The following is a 13,775-nucleotide window of genomic DNA, read 5'->3' on the forward strand; positions in this document are numbered from 1 at the left end:
TACCCAAGAGGTCCTACCACCATGTCTTAATCAAGTTGTGAACTCGTGAAAATTGACAGCGAATCTTTAAAAATAATCGTATTCTTTGTGGACAGTTTCTTAAATATTAATGTTTATATTTTCCTAAAACAAATTAAATCAAATACCAAATTAACCACTGAACACTAATTGGGCAATCACTCATGAACTGTGAATAAATTGCAATTTTCTGTTGATATATATCTTTTATTTATAAAATGTACAGTACAGTACAGTACAGTACACTATAGTACAGTAAAGTACAGTACAGTACAGTACAGTCTATTAATATCGGGTTAGAAAATCAAACATCATCATATTTCATTATGTTTAAAAACTTGTGAGATAAATGTAACGTAAAGTTTTTGCGTTTAATCACATGGAAAATCAAAATTATTTTAAAGTTACATACTATTAAATATATAAGTCGATTAAAATCCATATTGTATGGGTCAGGAACATAATGAATTGTTGTATACGACCTTGAGTGCCTTGCAATAGCTCCGCGAGACAAGGTGAAATGGAAAATCAATTCCATTCAATTGTATCCCCAGCTGAGGTAATTTTCATTAATTATCTGCTAAAGTCTTTACGAGCACAGAGACGATTCACCTCAGTGTGTTTTATTAATTAGCTCTGTGGGAATAGACGTACACAAGCTATACATTTCTATATAAAGTTGCATTTAATCTGAAGACGCAGACGGGCTTCGATTAGTTCTATCAAATATATTTGGGCTTCGTATGTAGTGAAGTAAATTATATTGACTTTTATTGTGACAATTAGTAATAGTAGTAGTATTAGTAGCAGTAGTCGTTGTACTAATTTTTTTTTATTGCTTAAGTGGTGGACTAGCTCATAGCCCACCCGGTTTTAAGTGGTTACCGGAGCCAATAGACATCTACAACGCAAATGCGCCACCCACCTTGAGATATAAGTTCTAAGATCTCAGGTATAGTTACAACGGCTTCCCTACCCTTCAAACCGAAACGCATTACTGCTTCACGGCAGAAATAGGCAGGGTGGTGGTACCTACCCGCGCGGACTCACAAGAGGTCCTACCACCAGTCATTACGCAAATTATAATTTTGCGGGTTTGATTTTTGTTACACAATGTTATTCCTTCACCGTGAAAGTCAATCGTGAACATTTGTCGAGTACGTATTTCATTAGAAAAATTGATACCCGCCTAGGATTCGAACACCGGCGCATCACTCAACACGAATGCACCGGACGTCTTATCCTTTAGGCTACGACGACTTCAGTAGTAGTAGTCGTAGTAGTAGTCGTAGTAGTAGTAGTAGTAGTAGTCCTCGTCGTCGTCCTAGAGATCCCCGCTGGTACATAGGGTCCTCATAAGTTGTCTCCACTTCACAATGTGTGACAAGTAGACAAGAATAGATTTAAAATAAATACATATAACATTGAAGATTTGTAAATAACAAATGTTTATTTTTAACAATTCTTCTATTCTTAAAAATACAACGGAAATATGACTGCTCACGTCGTTATATATATTATAAGTATTATAAATACATCAACCCTGAAGACAGCGAAGATTTTCAATGTCATCATGTTTATTCAAATAGAAAAATATTTCCACTTGATGTTGTACACAAACTTTGTTTCTTGTTTTTTTTTATTTGTGTCGTCTTGTGTTCATAAACATGGATGAACAGAACATAAAAATGAATATTCCATTTATTTGTATATTTATTTTTGATTTTTCCCTATATTGTCGATGGTATATTTTCATACAACACATTTAACAGGTAGATTTTTATTTGCCAGAACACAGAATGCATGTTTATCTAGAGACACCGGATTCATAACATTTTCTATATCCGTAAACGAAGCTTTTCAACGTCAACTTTAAAACGAAATATTGGTCGTTACGGCCGTAAGTTTTAATGATATTCCCTTGTTTTATTAAAATCCGAAGACAACGACGACGAAGCCGAGCTTCCCTAGTTGATAAGCCACAAATTAGACATATCCTGTTAACTCAGCCCAACATCGAATTGGTTCCTTGTTTTAAACTTTAACATTAAATTAATTCAATTATCCATTCGCATTTTCCTCATTAAGCTAATGTTATAGTTCAAAGGTTACGTTTCCGTACAGAGAAATCAAACATAAGCTTCAATATAAATGAGAAACCAAGATAAATTAAAAAGTTCCGCCTACCACTAATATGTTAAGTTAGTTATATGTATTTCGTGGATTCGCTATCTAAAGCGACGGTAGCTTGTCAATGCTTACCCTCTCGCATCCTACGAAGCCATTGACCTCTCACTTCAGCTGATTTTAATTGCTTTACATAACGTGCCGTACTCGAAAACATTTTTTTTGTTTTTTTTTTTAAAGTTTTTTTTTTTTTATCACTTGTTAGTTAGATACTTTTTAGTGTTCGTCTCTCTATTTTCGTATGTGAAAAAAGTAAAATATATTTATTGGTCTGTAAGAGAAAGCCTAGCAGTTACACTCTAATGAGACAATATACATTTGAGAAATCACAAATGATATACCATTTTTTTTATTTAATGACTACACCAATAATATTATCTCAAAGAAGCTTGCATACAATAATAATAGTATTATAAGAGACTGAATGAAAAACTACATATAAATACAGGCACATACCACACTTAAAATACAGGTACATATATCAACAATATCAAAAAGTGAAAACGTTATCGTCTAAAGTATTTAATTGGAAATGGTTGATTTTCCGGTAAAAGAGTTTCCCATGACCCTCAATGTTCGCCTACCAAGGACATGCAGATCACACGCGGCTTTTCCGCAGAGATTTCCACTTGTAGTTCGTAATTGGAAAAGTACTTGACATCAAACTTTTTAATACAATTTTCATCAAACGTTTCTCGCAGTTGTTTTTGATCCACGAAAACTAATATTACGTCTACAGATTTTGTTCTTAATGACGTAAATTAGAATTATGATCAACACAAAAGTTAGAAGTTATTCGAGATGATGCCAAACATAAATGAATAAATATGTAAATAAAATAAGTAAATGAAGTTCACAAACATCAGGGAAAAAACATCCAACATTGAGAAATATTACCGCGATATTAAGTTGTTTAGTGGAAGCAGTTTAGTAAATTGATACTTTTTACGTCATATAAAGCGACTATTAATTAAAAAAATGTAAATAAGGATTTTTCTAAATAAACGATAAAAAACGGTGTGTGTGCGCCGTTTCGAGCATTATTTATCCGGCTTTGGCGTCTTTATTGCTGTCGTTTACTATCCAAGCTTTTATAGTAACTTTGGAGAGCAATTTATTGTTCTTACCTTTATTTAATTGAAGGCTTAAGATATCATTCAATCACGAAAAACACTGAACGCTCCAAGTAATTTGTGAGATTAGCGTGCAATTAGTTGACACATGTTTGACGTGACGTATCTGAGCAAGGGCGGCGGAGAGGCCGGGCGGCGCGACGATGCCAACCGAAGGGCGGGAAGTATCTGGCCGAGAGCTGACAGTCTGACTGCCCGGCTTGTTGGATACCGCGCGCCGCGGCGCCACTTCGGTCGCGTCTCCTCCCTTGTTTTGAGCCTCGATGACATACTATCTACTATTAATTAAGTCGTTATTAACAAGGATTCAATTTGTACTCACTCATTCACTTCGTTGGAACGCTGGATGCTTTTACGATCGGTTTAAAATCAATTACAGCGGATGTTCGTTTTTTTTTATTTATTTCTTATTTAAAAAGAAATTATTTTATTTCTTATTTAGAAAGAAGAAACGGGAAGGTTACGTTTTAAAAGTTCCAATTGTGTCGTTGATTGATTTTTAACAGAGAGATAGTTATATTTTACTTGTAACTTACTATTTTTTTTCATTTCAATGTAGTTTTAATGAAAGCGATTGTCGTTTTTTTTTTAAATCTTATAGTCAGTAGAAAAGTTAAAAATAGTAAAAGACAAATAATAAGTTATATTTAATTTAACAATTCGTTATTTCCATTTGGAGTCATGAGACAAGCAGAGGCTCGCTCGCTGTGGCCTCTAGTAGCTGGTTAACATCAGGTGAGCCATAAGCTCATTAACTAATATACCTAATTGATTAAAATAAAATAAAATAAGAAATCATTATTTCTTATTGGACTTAAACTTCAGAAACCCGTTACAGAATGACATTAGTGCATTCGCACTGCATATATAATAGTATTTTCATTTGTTGGTTTATCTATAGCAGGCCGATGCTTATCGAAGAGTTAATTAATTGCCTTCACTTAGTAACTTATGGCTTTTTGAATTGCATTATAAGCACACGAAGTTGATAGATGATGCTTTTACTAAATGTCATTCATTCTGTTTCGAGCGCAAGGAGCTAGTAGTATTGATTACTATTAATATTTCTCACTACGAGCTTATCCCGATCGGCAAGTATTAGCTGCCTATCTGTGCCTAGTGCGAAGGAAGGTGTTGGGGTTGCTCATATTATGTAACTAAGAGCTCAAATTAAAATATTAAGCAATGCGATATGTTGTTCCCGTGTTGAGGCGGAGGAAGGTGGCCCCTGAGATGACATTCCGTCCTATTATCAGACCGGGTACCGGTGAAGGCGAACTTTCGGCGCGGACTATGCTGTACCGTGGGTTTCGTGGAGTCGGAGTGGTGGAGCTCAATGGGGTTTAGGCGCGCCATTCTCAAGACGTAGTCTCCCGGCAAGAATTGAAAGAAGAGGAGGACTTCGATCTTCCTCTTCTCCTTCTTCTTCTCTGGAGGCGCCGGAGTCCGAGATAACCCGGTCTGTTACCCCTCTCGAATATCCATAAACAGATTCCGCAGCGTTAAAAAAAAGGGCGACATGTGTACTCTGAGAGCTCCAGTGACCGATTAGTACCTACCAGGTGGCATACGCAGTCATCTTCGTCTAGTGCAATAAATAAATTAGTCAATCCGGAACCTAACTAAGGCTACGTCTAAGGAATCGAGCAAAGAATGTTTAATTAATTGTTAATTGATTTATCGAAGAATTTCGCTGATTTAATCTCTCGTAACGCTGCGTGTCTGAAATGTGTATTTCATTGTAAAGCTCGCGGACGACGACTGAACGAGACGACACATTGGATTTTAGTTTTATTTATAAAGTTTACAAAGTGTAAATTGTAGTCCGATATATGTTTACTGTCGGTAGTCTGAATACAAATTTACATTGTAATGGAAATTGCGATGGCGTATAGTTTGTCTACAAGCGTTGGCTAATAAAATACACTAAATTCAGAGATGTGCAAAGTAATGAATTAATATATAATACATATGTATATATTGTATATTTCTGCGCTTTCTTCTTTGTCGTTCCCTCGTTACTGAGGATCGCGACCACACGTAGGAAGTAGTTTCATGAACATCGGTTCAGTTGATGACTACGTCATTTCGTTTTTGTCATCGCACCGCCCACCACCGGAGTAGAGTTCATCCATACTACCTGGAACCACTGCGTTCATCCACAGTGCGTTTCCAGATATCTTTTTTGCCATGTACCACCCGGCTTTGGAATGAGCTCCCCTCTGCGGTGTTTCCCGAGCGCTATGACATATCCTTCTTCAAACGAGGCTTGTAGAAAGTATTTAACGGTAGGCAGCGGCTTGGCTCTGCCCCTGGCATTGCTGACGTCTATGGGCGACGGTAACCACTCACCATCAGGTGGGCCGTATGCTCGTCTGCCTACAAGGGCAATAAAAAAAATACACTTAATATTTTAGAGTTCCGAAACGTTCGTTCCTGGCGTATGTGAGCTTCGTTTCGTGATAATGTACATACGTAATCAGATATGACGAGTTTCTCGAATAGCAAATACTTTCGATGTTCGTAAACCCACGTTATAATATACTTCTCCTGTAACTAAATCTCAACTACATAGTTACGGTTATAAAAATTCTGAAGTGTCAATTACGTCCCACGCTCATAGTAAAAAGCTTTAATCACTTAACAACTTAGTTGTGAAAACTGAACGCGAAAATATTTTCGATAATTAAGTATTGGAATAAAATTGTAATGACAGTATAACAATCGATATCTTTATTTTTATTCCTGTAGAAGAACTACGATACGATAAGCTACGGCTAACTTTAAATGCGTACCAGAAGATTGTAATATCTACACCATCATCCACCATGAGACGCCTGAGGTTAAAATATAACGAGAGGACAAGTCTGAGGTTTTTGAAGTGGTCGTGGCCTAAGGGATAAGACGTCCAGTGCATTCGTGTTGATGCACTGGTGTTCGAATCCCAGGCGGGTACCAATTTTTCTAATGAAATACGTACTCAACAAATGTTCACGATTGACTTCCACGGTGAAGGAATAACATCGTGTGATAAAAATCAAAACCCACAAAATTATAATTTGCGTAATTACTGGTGGTAGGACCTCTTGTGAGTCCGCACGGATAGGTACCACCATCCTGTCTATTTCTGCCGTTAAGCAGTAATGCGTTTCGGTTTGAAGGGTGGGGCAGCCGTTGTAACTATACTCGAGACCTTAGAACTTATATCTCAAGGTGGGTGGCGCATTTACGTCGTAGATTTCTATGGGCTCCAGTAACCACTTAACACCAGGTGGACTGTGAGCTCGTCCACACATCTAAGCAATAAAAAAAAGGTTAAAATATAACAGCTGCGCCACTCTTCGAACCGAAAGATATTACTGCCGAAATAGAAACGGTGGTGATACTTACCCGTGCGGTGCTATCAAGACGTCCTGCCACCAATACTAACGAAATATTTTTTACGGGTTTTATTTTTATAACACGATGTAATTCCTTAATCGTGGAAGTAATTCGTGAAAATGTTTTAAGTAGGTACGTGTTTCATTAGAAATTGCTTCTACTGGTACCTGGATTCAAACACCAGTACAGTCGCATCACTGGGTATGAATGCACCGGGCGTCTTGTTCATTGGGTCGCAACGACTTCGTCGCAGTACGACGTTGAATGCTCACAATATTGTGTATTGTGAGTATCTACAGTAATTACGACAATTGATTAATGTTGCATAGTTGATTTTTCTATTAAAGCTTTTATTTTTCCCTACCTAAGCTGATGGTCTTGAGAGACCATATCAGCGTCACCAGGCGAGTAGGTGAGCTCACGGGGCTCAAACCTGACGTTGTAGCTAACACGAAACGTAGCAAGAGTCGTGCTTTGCAGAATCTACTGAGCACTGAGAAGATCCGGCGAGAAACTCAGTGGGCTGTGTCTGTGGGTCAATTTACTCGCCGAGCCCTTCGTCGCAAGTGACGGGTTCGACGAGAAAGATGACCGGTGCTTGGGGTACCTAAAAGCATCCTTAGTGGATCGGGAGGGTCCAAGATGACGTGTTTTGGGCGACGTCGACCGTTTACCATTCGGTCCGCAGGATCGGGAATGTAGTTACCGGCGGCCACGATGAGAGGGTTCTCTCGTGTCGTGCCGCTTTATCCAAACGGCTATTAAAGCAAGTAGGTACTGAAAAAGTATGCACCCAAATTTTATTAAAGATACATAGCCTTGACAACGTAATTGACTGAATGTATTCAGTTTATTATGTAACTGCATGTTTGTTTGGCTTCTTATTCGAAATAGAATAGTTTTGATTGAGTGGGATATGTTGATTTTGCGATTGAAAAAACAATTATAAAAGATTTTTTTTTTCTGCAAATGAGCAGGCGAAGTCATGTTCTACTCAGAGTCTATTGGGTATTTAAGGAATGCTTACCGAAGCTCGTAGATATCACACTTTGAGACACGATGTCTCAATTGTATCGATTAATGGCTATGCCATTCTTGTAACCCGAACGCATGATAACTTCGTCACCGAAATAAACAATGATGGTAGCTAGTAGGGCAGCATCAAAACGCGTCCTTTCAGAACAAACAATATCGAATTTAAAATCACCTCAAACAACGCAGTGTTTCATACTTCACTAGCCTAAGAAGCCGTAAATCGTAGATATTAACACTTAATTTAATTTTTTGTATAGCTTTCAATATATGCAGATAAAATCACAGCACAATTATATACGCCGCGCCTTTCCTAATTTTAAGAGAAAACATTTAAATAGCTTTTCATTAAGACGGGGTAAAATACATGCACGTGTATTCTCCTCGCGAAAGCTACGACGGACGTGACTAGCGCGGCAACACATCGGCTACAGTAGGCCTTTCAAATACATACTTAGTAGAAGATTTAAATTTTGTTAGTGCTGCCGCCTTGGTATCTTCGATCGCGGTTTCAATTAATACATTTCTGAAGGCTAAAGTATAAAGTCTAAAAGCTGTTAAGGACATAATGCTGACTGTTTTATACGTTGACTGTCGCAACCTCGCTGTTAAGCTATTTCATAGCTTTTATCTAGGGCTTGGAGCGCCGCGACCGAATCAAGAAATTCCGTAACGAAAATAAAACCTAACACCCCCTACTCCGCCTACCGTGTAGCTCGCGTTCAACACATTCACACGTTACGCTTGTGTAGTGTTTGTGAATAAGCGCGCGGCGTGACATCACACTGCATGTGCATCATGAAAAGTCTACTCATCTCTCTCTCGCGCGGTCTAGCTTATGAGTGTGAAGTGGACGGTTAATGCTTTGCTTATGTTATGTTGTAACTAGTCAGGTCATAAGTATTGTCACACAGTAAAAACTTTTCTTTTAGAATGCTGGCCACAAAAAAGTTTAATGAATTCGAATTTCGAATTGTTCATGAAAATAAAAATGTATACTTTTAGAATTTTACTCATTTTTTAATATGGAGTGGACGCTTAAAGAAGACCGTGTTGCAGTTATTGCGTTGCATCGTTGCGGTTACGCGCCAATTCAAGTTTTTAACATACTGAAAATTTTGTATATAACCAAAAGATTCGTTTATCGTACCATCAAACGATACAATGAAGACTCTAGTGTAGATGACAGGTCAAGAAGTGGTCGCCCTCGGCCTGTTAGGACTCCAGCAGTGATAAAAGCTGTGAAGGCGCGAATTCAAAGAAATCCCAAACGTAAGTAGAAACTGTTGGCCCTTCAGATGGGGTTAAGCAGAACCACGGTGAAAAGGGTGTTAAATGAAGACTTAGGGCTTCGGGCATATCGAAGTAAAACAGGACATCGTTTGAATGCTCGTCAAATGGACCTGAGACTGAAGAGATGCCGCGCTTTGTTGAAGCGGTACGCGGGAAAAAAATATCGGGAAATTCTTTTTTCGGATGAAAAAATTTTTACCTTAGAAGAGAGCTATAACAAACAAAATGATAAGGTGTACGCACGCAGTAGTGAAGAAGCGAGCAACCGTATTCCGCGTGTCCAACGAGGTCATTTTCCATCCTCGCTCATGGTATGGTTGGGAGTTTCTTATTGGGGCTTAACAGAGATACATTTTTGTGAGAAAGGTGTAAAAACGAATGCAGTTGTGTATAAAAATACAGTCCTGACGAACCTTGTGGAACCTGTTTCTCATACCAAGTTCAATAACAGGCACTGGGTATTCCAACAAGATTCGGCGCCAGCTCATAGAGCGAAGAGCACACAAGACTGGCTGGCGGCACGTGAAATTGACTTCATCCGGCACGAAGACTGGCCCTCCTCCAGTCCAGATTTGAATCCGTTAGATTACAAGATATGGCAACACTTGGAGGAAAAGGCGTGCTCAAAGCCTCATTCCAATTTGGAGTCACTCAAGACATCCTTGATTAAGGCAGCCGCCGATATTGACATGGACCTCGTTCGTGCTGCGATAGACGACTGGCCGCGCAGATTGAAGGCCTGTATTCAAAATCACGGAGGTCATTTTGAATAAAGTTTAGTGTCGTAAGAATCTATGTTTTGTTAAGTTCATTTTGGTATATGAATGGTTACATAATGAATAAACTTGTTTCAATTATTTTACATTAAACATGTGACAGAATTTATGACCTGACTAGGTATGTTTATAAATATAGCGTGGTCTAATTTTATTGTTGTTTTAATATTCAATTATTATTGTCTAATTATAATTGTATAAGTTGATACAAAATGCTATGCAATAGCTTTACCGTGGCAGTCCTCGAGTGCCACACGTGGTTTTTTTAGGGATTTAGTCGTGGAAGTCGTTCGTGAATACGGCAATTAGTACCCACCTGCGGCGTTAATGAATAAACGAAAAACGCGGGGAAACCCATTAATTAGGGCCATTGATCGATAAACCAGAGATTATTAAAATGATATTCGCTATAAAAATTTCAATAAAATATTTCTTCTATAAATGTGTAATTTGAAATAATTAAATCGAATTTACGGTTTCTAGGAAGCTATCTAGAAATAAAGTTAGACATAAAACTTTACTCGACGAACATTTCTCGGTTCGTTGTAATTAAAGTTAAACAAATATTACCATTTACCTTCTATTGTGTCGTCATCTTTTTACTCCTTTTTAGAATTTTGTTTCAGGAACTTTTTTCGTTAAGGAACTCTTACCTATAATTTTTTTATTAAACTCGGGGTTGGCGCTTTTCATAATTAAGTAGTAGGTATTTTCTGATCTTTTGGATAGCTAGAGTTATAAAGGTTCTAGATGTTGTTGAAGAAATAACACTAGTGTTGATTGAATGAAATTTATTTCATTTAATGAAAAAGGCATAAAACATATCCGATTTCACATAAAAAATAATTGAACAAAATTAAACACGTAAGCACAACCAAAAAAATCGTGTTTTAATATTTTTTTATATTAATAAAGATTTAGCGTTGGGTATTTACTACCTTCCATCTCTCTGTCCGATCATAACTAAAAACAGTTACCGAAGTATTTAATAGAAAAAACTAAACAAATCACAAAACAATTTAAAAATAAGAATGTGTTTTAATACTGTCTTTTGCCATGTTATTATCGTATATTAAATTAATTAACCAACTTAAAAAAAATCCAAGAAAATAAAAAGATTGCCGCCATTTGCGATGTCTACGACACAAGCCGCCAGTAGTTAGGGCTCCAGAGTGAGAAACTTCCTCAAAAAACGCGCCGTATCCGCTTTCTGTCCCCCTAACTCAGTCGGATAACGAAAATTTCTTAAGGGGTTGTAGAAGCTTTTCGCTATCACACCGTGTTCATATAAATGCATAGTTGTTCAATATGCCACATGGCAATAGTCTCGTGGGCGAGGTCTGAATATTTTATTATTTCCTTTTCTGCTTTCACGGGGTTCTCGTCATGCGGAATGATGATATCAACCAACATAGCTCGACGCGCTGACTGATCTATTGTCAAAATATCAGGTTTATTGGCAACAATAGACTTATCCGTAATAATTTATAGGTCCCATTAGAGTGTAAAGTGACTATTTTCAGGAATTAGTTGAGAGTGGTATTTGTGATAAGGTATAGTAGAAATGTCCCTCTCTTTTCAATCGGTCCCTCATTGCTGAGGATCGTGACTCAGTTTGATTCCGTCAACTAGCTGTCTCCATCGATCCCGTTCTGTAGCTTGGTAGAGTGCGTCGCTGATAGGTATTTTTAGTTCCTCAGCCTTTGGTCCGCCCATCGTTTGGGACCTCTACCTCTAGGCCTTTTTCCTTCGATTTTACCGGTCACTACAAGGCGTTCCAAATAGCTGGTATCCCTGCGTGCAACTTGACCAAATATCAGAAATAATCAAACCATATTTCAAAGCAAGTTGTCTTGACCTCTTGACCACTTGGTTGTGTTTATTCAAGTATTCGCCATTAGCAAAACGAGAATAGCCAGAAACAATATGTCTAATGAATTCTTCCGGACGGTGGCGTATTAATATTAAAATTGGTCGCTTCTTATTTCTCCTTCTTGGAAGGGTGGGTAAAACACATGATTTAAAAAATATTTTATGCCATTGAAAAATCAGTAAGTAATGCTTGTACATAGTTCATGATGATACAGCGTGTACATGTGGTTTGTTATTTACTTCTCGCACTAGCGGAAAACTCTTACTCAGAATAAATAATTCAACCACACTATTTCATAATTACCTACTTATAGGTAATGTTTTGGTTGTGTACAATATAATTATAATAATATTATAATAAAGCCCGTTTATTTCCGATCCATAATAATATCGTTATTACATGCGATTTAATATATATTAGGGTAAAATTTCTTTCTTTTACTCGCTATCGTTACTTTCTTCTGTACTATTGATCGGAACCCCTTCTCGGGTTAAGACCTCCTCCAGCTTCTTCCAAACCACTTTGTCCCTGGCTTTCTTTTTTCAATCGTTTTCTGCTATCGCTTTTAAATCTTCTATCCACCTTTTCTAGGGCGCCCTCTTCTTCTTTTTCCTCTTGGTTGGTCCTTTCCACATAGCTGTCTGTAATGTCCATCTTTTGTCTGTGCGTCTTGCTATATGTCCTGCTCACTGCCATTTCTGTTTTAAGGCGTACAATACAAAACAATATTATAATATTAACAAAAATGAGAAAACGACGCTAGGCACTAGACAATACTAATTCTATTAATATTACGATTTATGTTAAACTCAAATCGGCGCACGAATCTTGTTGACTGACGTCAGGTGACGCCTGCGCGTTTGGGAATTCCGATTGCGCCCGATGACACCCGAGTGTGACTTGATGTGCCAATGTTGCACGCTACATACACTTCGATTTCGATCCGGTGGTAGCCCCTTCTGGCTGAACCTTTGCTCGCCCACCTGTCCTGGTGAAACTGGAAAGGCCTTCGGGCCTCTAGTAATACTTCAAACATAAAAAAAACCGGTGGTAAATTCATTCGCGAAGCAGTTGCTCTTGTGTTGTTAAGTCTCCTTTGGAGTCGCTCGGGCAGCTGTTAGCAAATCTCGCTCGTTGATTCACAACTTGATTAAGACATGGTGGTAGGACCTCTTGTGATTCCGCACGGGTAGGTACCAGCACACTGCCATTTCCGCCGTGAAGTAGTAATGCTTTTCGGTGTAAAGGGCGGGGCAGCCGTTGTAACTTATACTGAGAGCTTAGAACTTATATTTCAAAGTGGGTGGCGCATTTACGTCGTAGTTATCTATGGGCTAGTTGTCTATGTCTATCTATAGTAACCAGGTGGGCTGTGAGCTCGTCCACCCATCTAAGCCAACAAAAAAAAACAGATGAAAGCCTTAAATTTGTACTTATAATTCAAAGGTGTAATTTTATTTCTAACCTCATTAAGCAATTCTATGTATCTTCTAATACAAATTCGATGAGATATGTTATTTTGTGTATTTCTATATGTATATCGTTCATTTCTTTTTACTTCGAGAGGACTGTTGTGGGCAAAAAAGATGAAAGGAAAGGTGATACACAGTGAAGGGAGAAACATAATCCTGAAAAGGAAACAAAGGAAAATGATTACTGAGTAATTGGGATACAAATTTAAAAGTGTAAGATTGCCCGGATGGTCTTAATACAAAAACCCGATATCGCTATATTCTAATGTACCTATGTGTAATATATTGTTAAAAACAATAAATGTAAAGTAAAATCTAACAAACATTTTGTTTACATTTTTAAAGTCATAGCGATTCCTTTTTTCAGACCGTACCTAAGCGGCAGTGTGACGTAATCGATGCGAGGTGCAAACTTAGCTTGGTCGAACATATATGCTTTTATTTCTCTTGTCGGGAGATTGATTTCACGGTCATAAGCATGAGGAGCACAACGAGGAAGTAAAATAAAAAAATCGAGGCAAGATTAGTATTAAAAATGCGGACGAAATATTTTAGGCAGTTTATTAATTAATTTGCTAGTGATAATAAAATAAATAAAATCAAACCGGCA

At 37.7% G+C, this 13,775-nt stretch overlaps 1 protein-coding gene across 1 annotated transcript in view; it reads right to left on the minus strand.

The window, feature by feature from the left end:
* The window catches only part of LOC101740153 (cyclic nucleotide-gated cation channel subunit A), a 49,273-nt gene extending 45,764 nt beyond the window's left edge, over window positions 1–3,509 (minus strand). The window contains exon 1 of the mRNA XM_038013554.2: window positions 3,333–3,509. The gene's annotated coding sequence lies outside the window, so the exon portion shown is untranslated. The remainder of the gene's footprint in view (window positions 1–3,332) is intronic.
* Window positions 3,510–13,775: the final 10,266 nt, after the last annotated feature.

Source organism: Bombyx mori, chromosome 1, assembly GCF_030269925.1.
Source record: "Bombyx mori chromosome 1, ASM3026992v2".
NCBI lineage: Eukaryota > Metazoa > Arthropoda > Insecta > Lepidoptera > Bombycidae > Bombyx > Bombyx mori.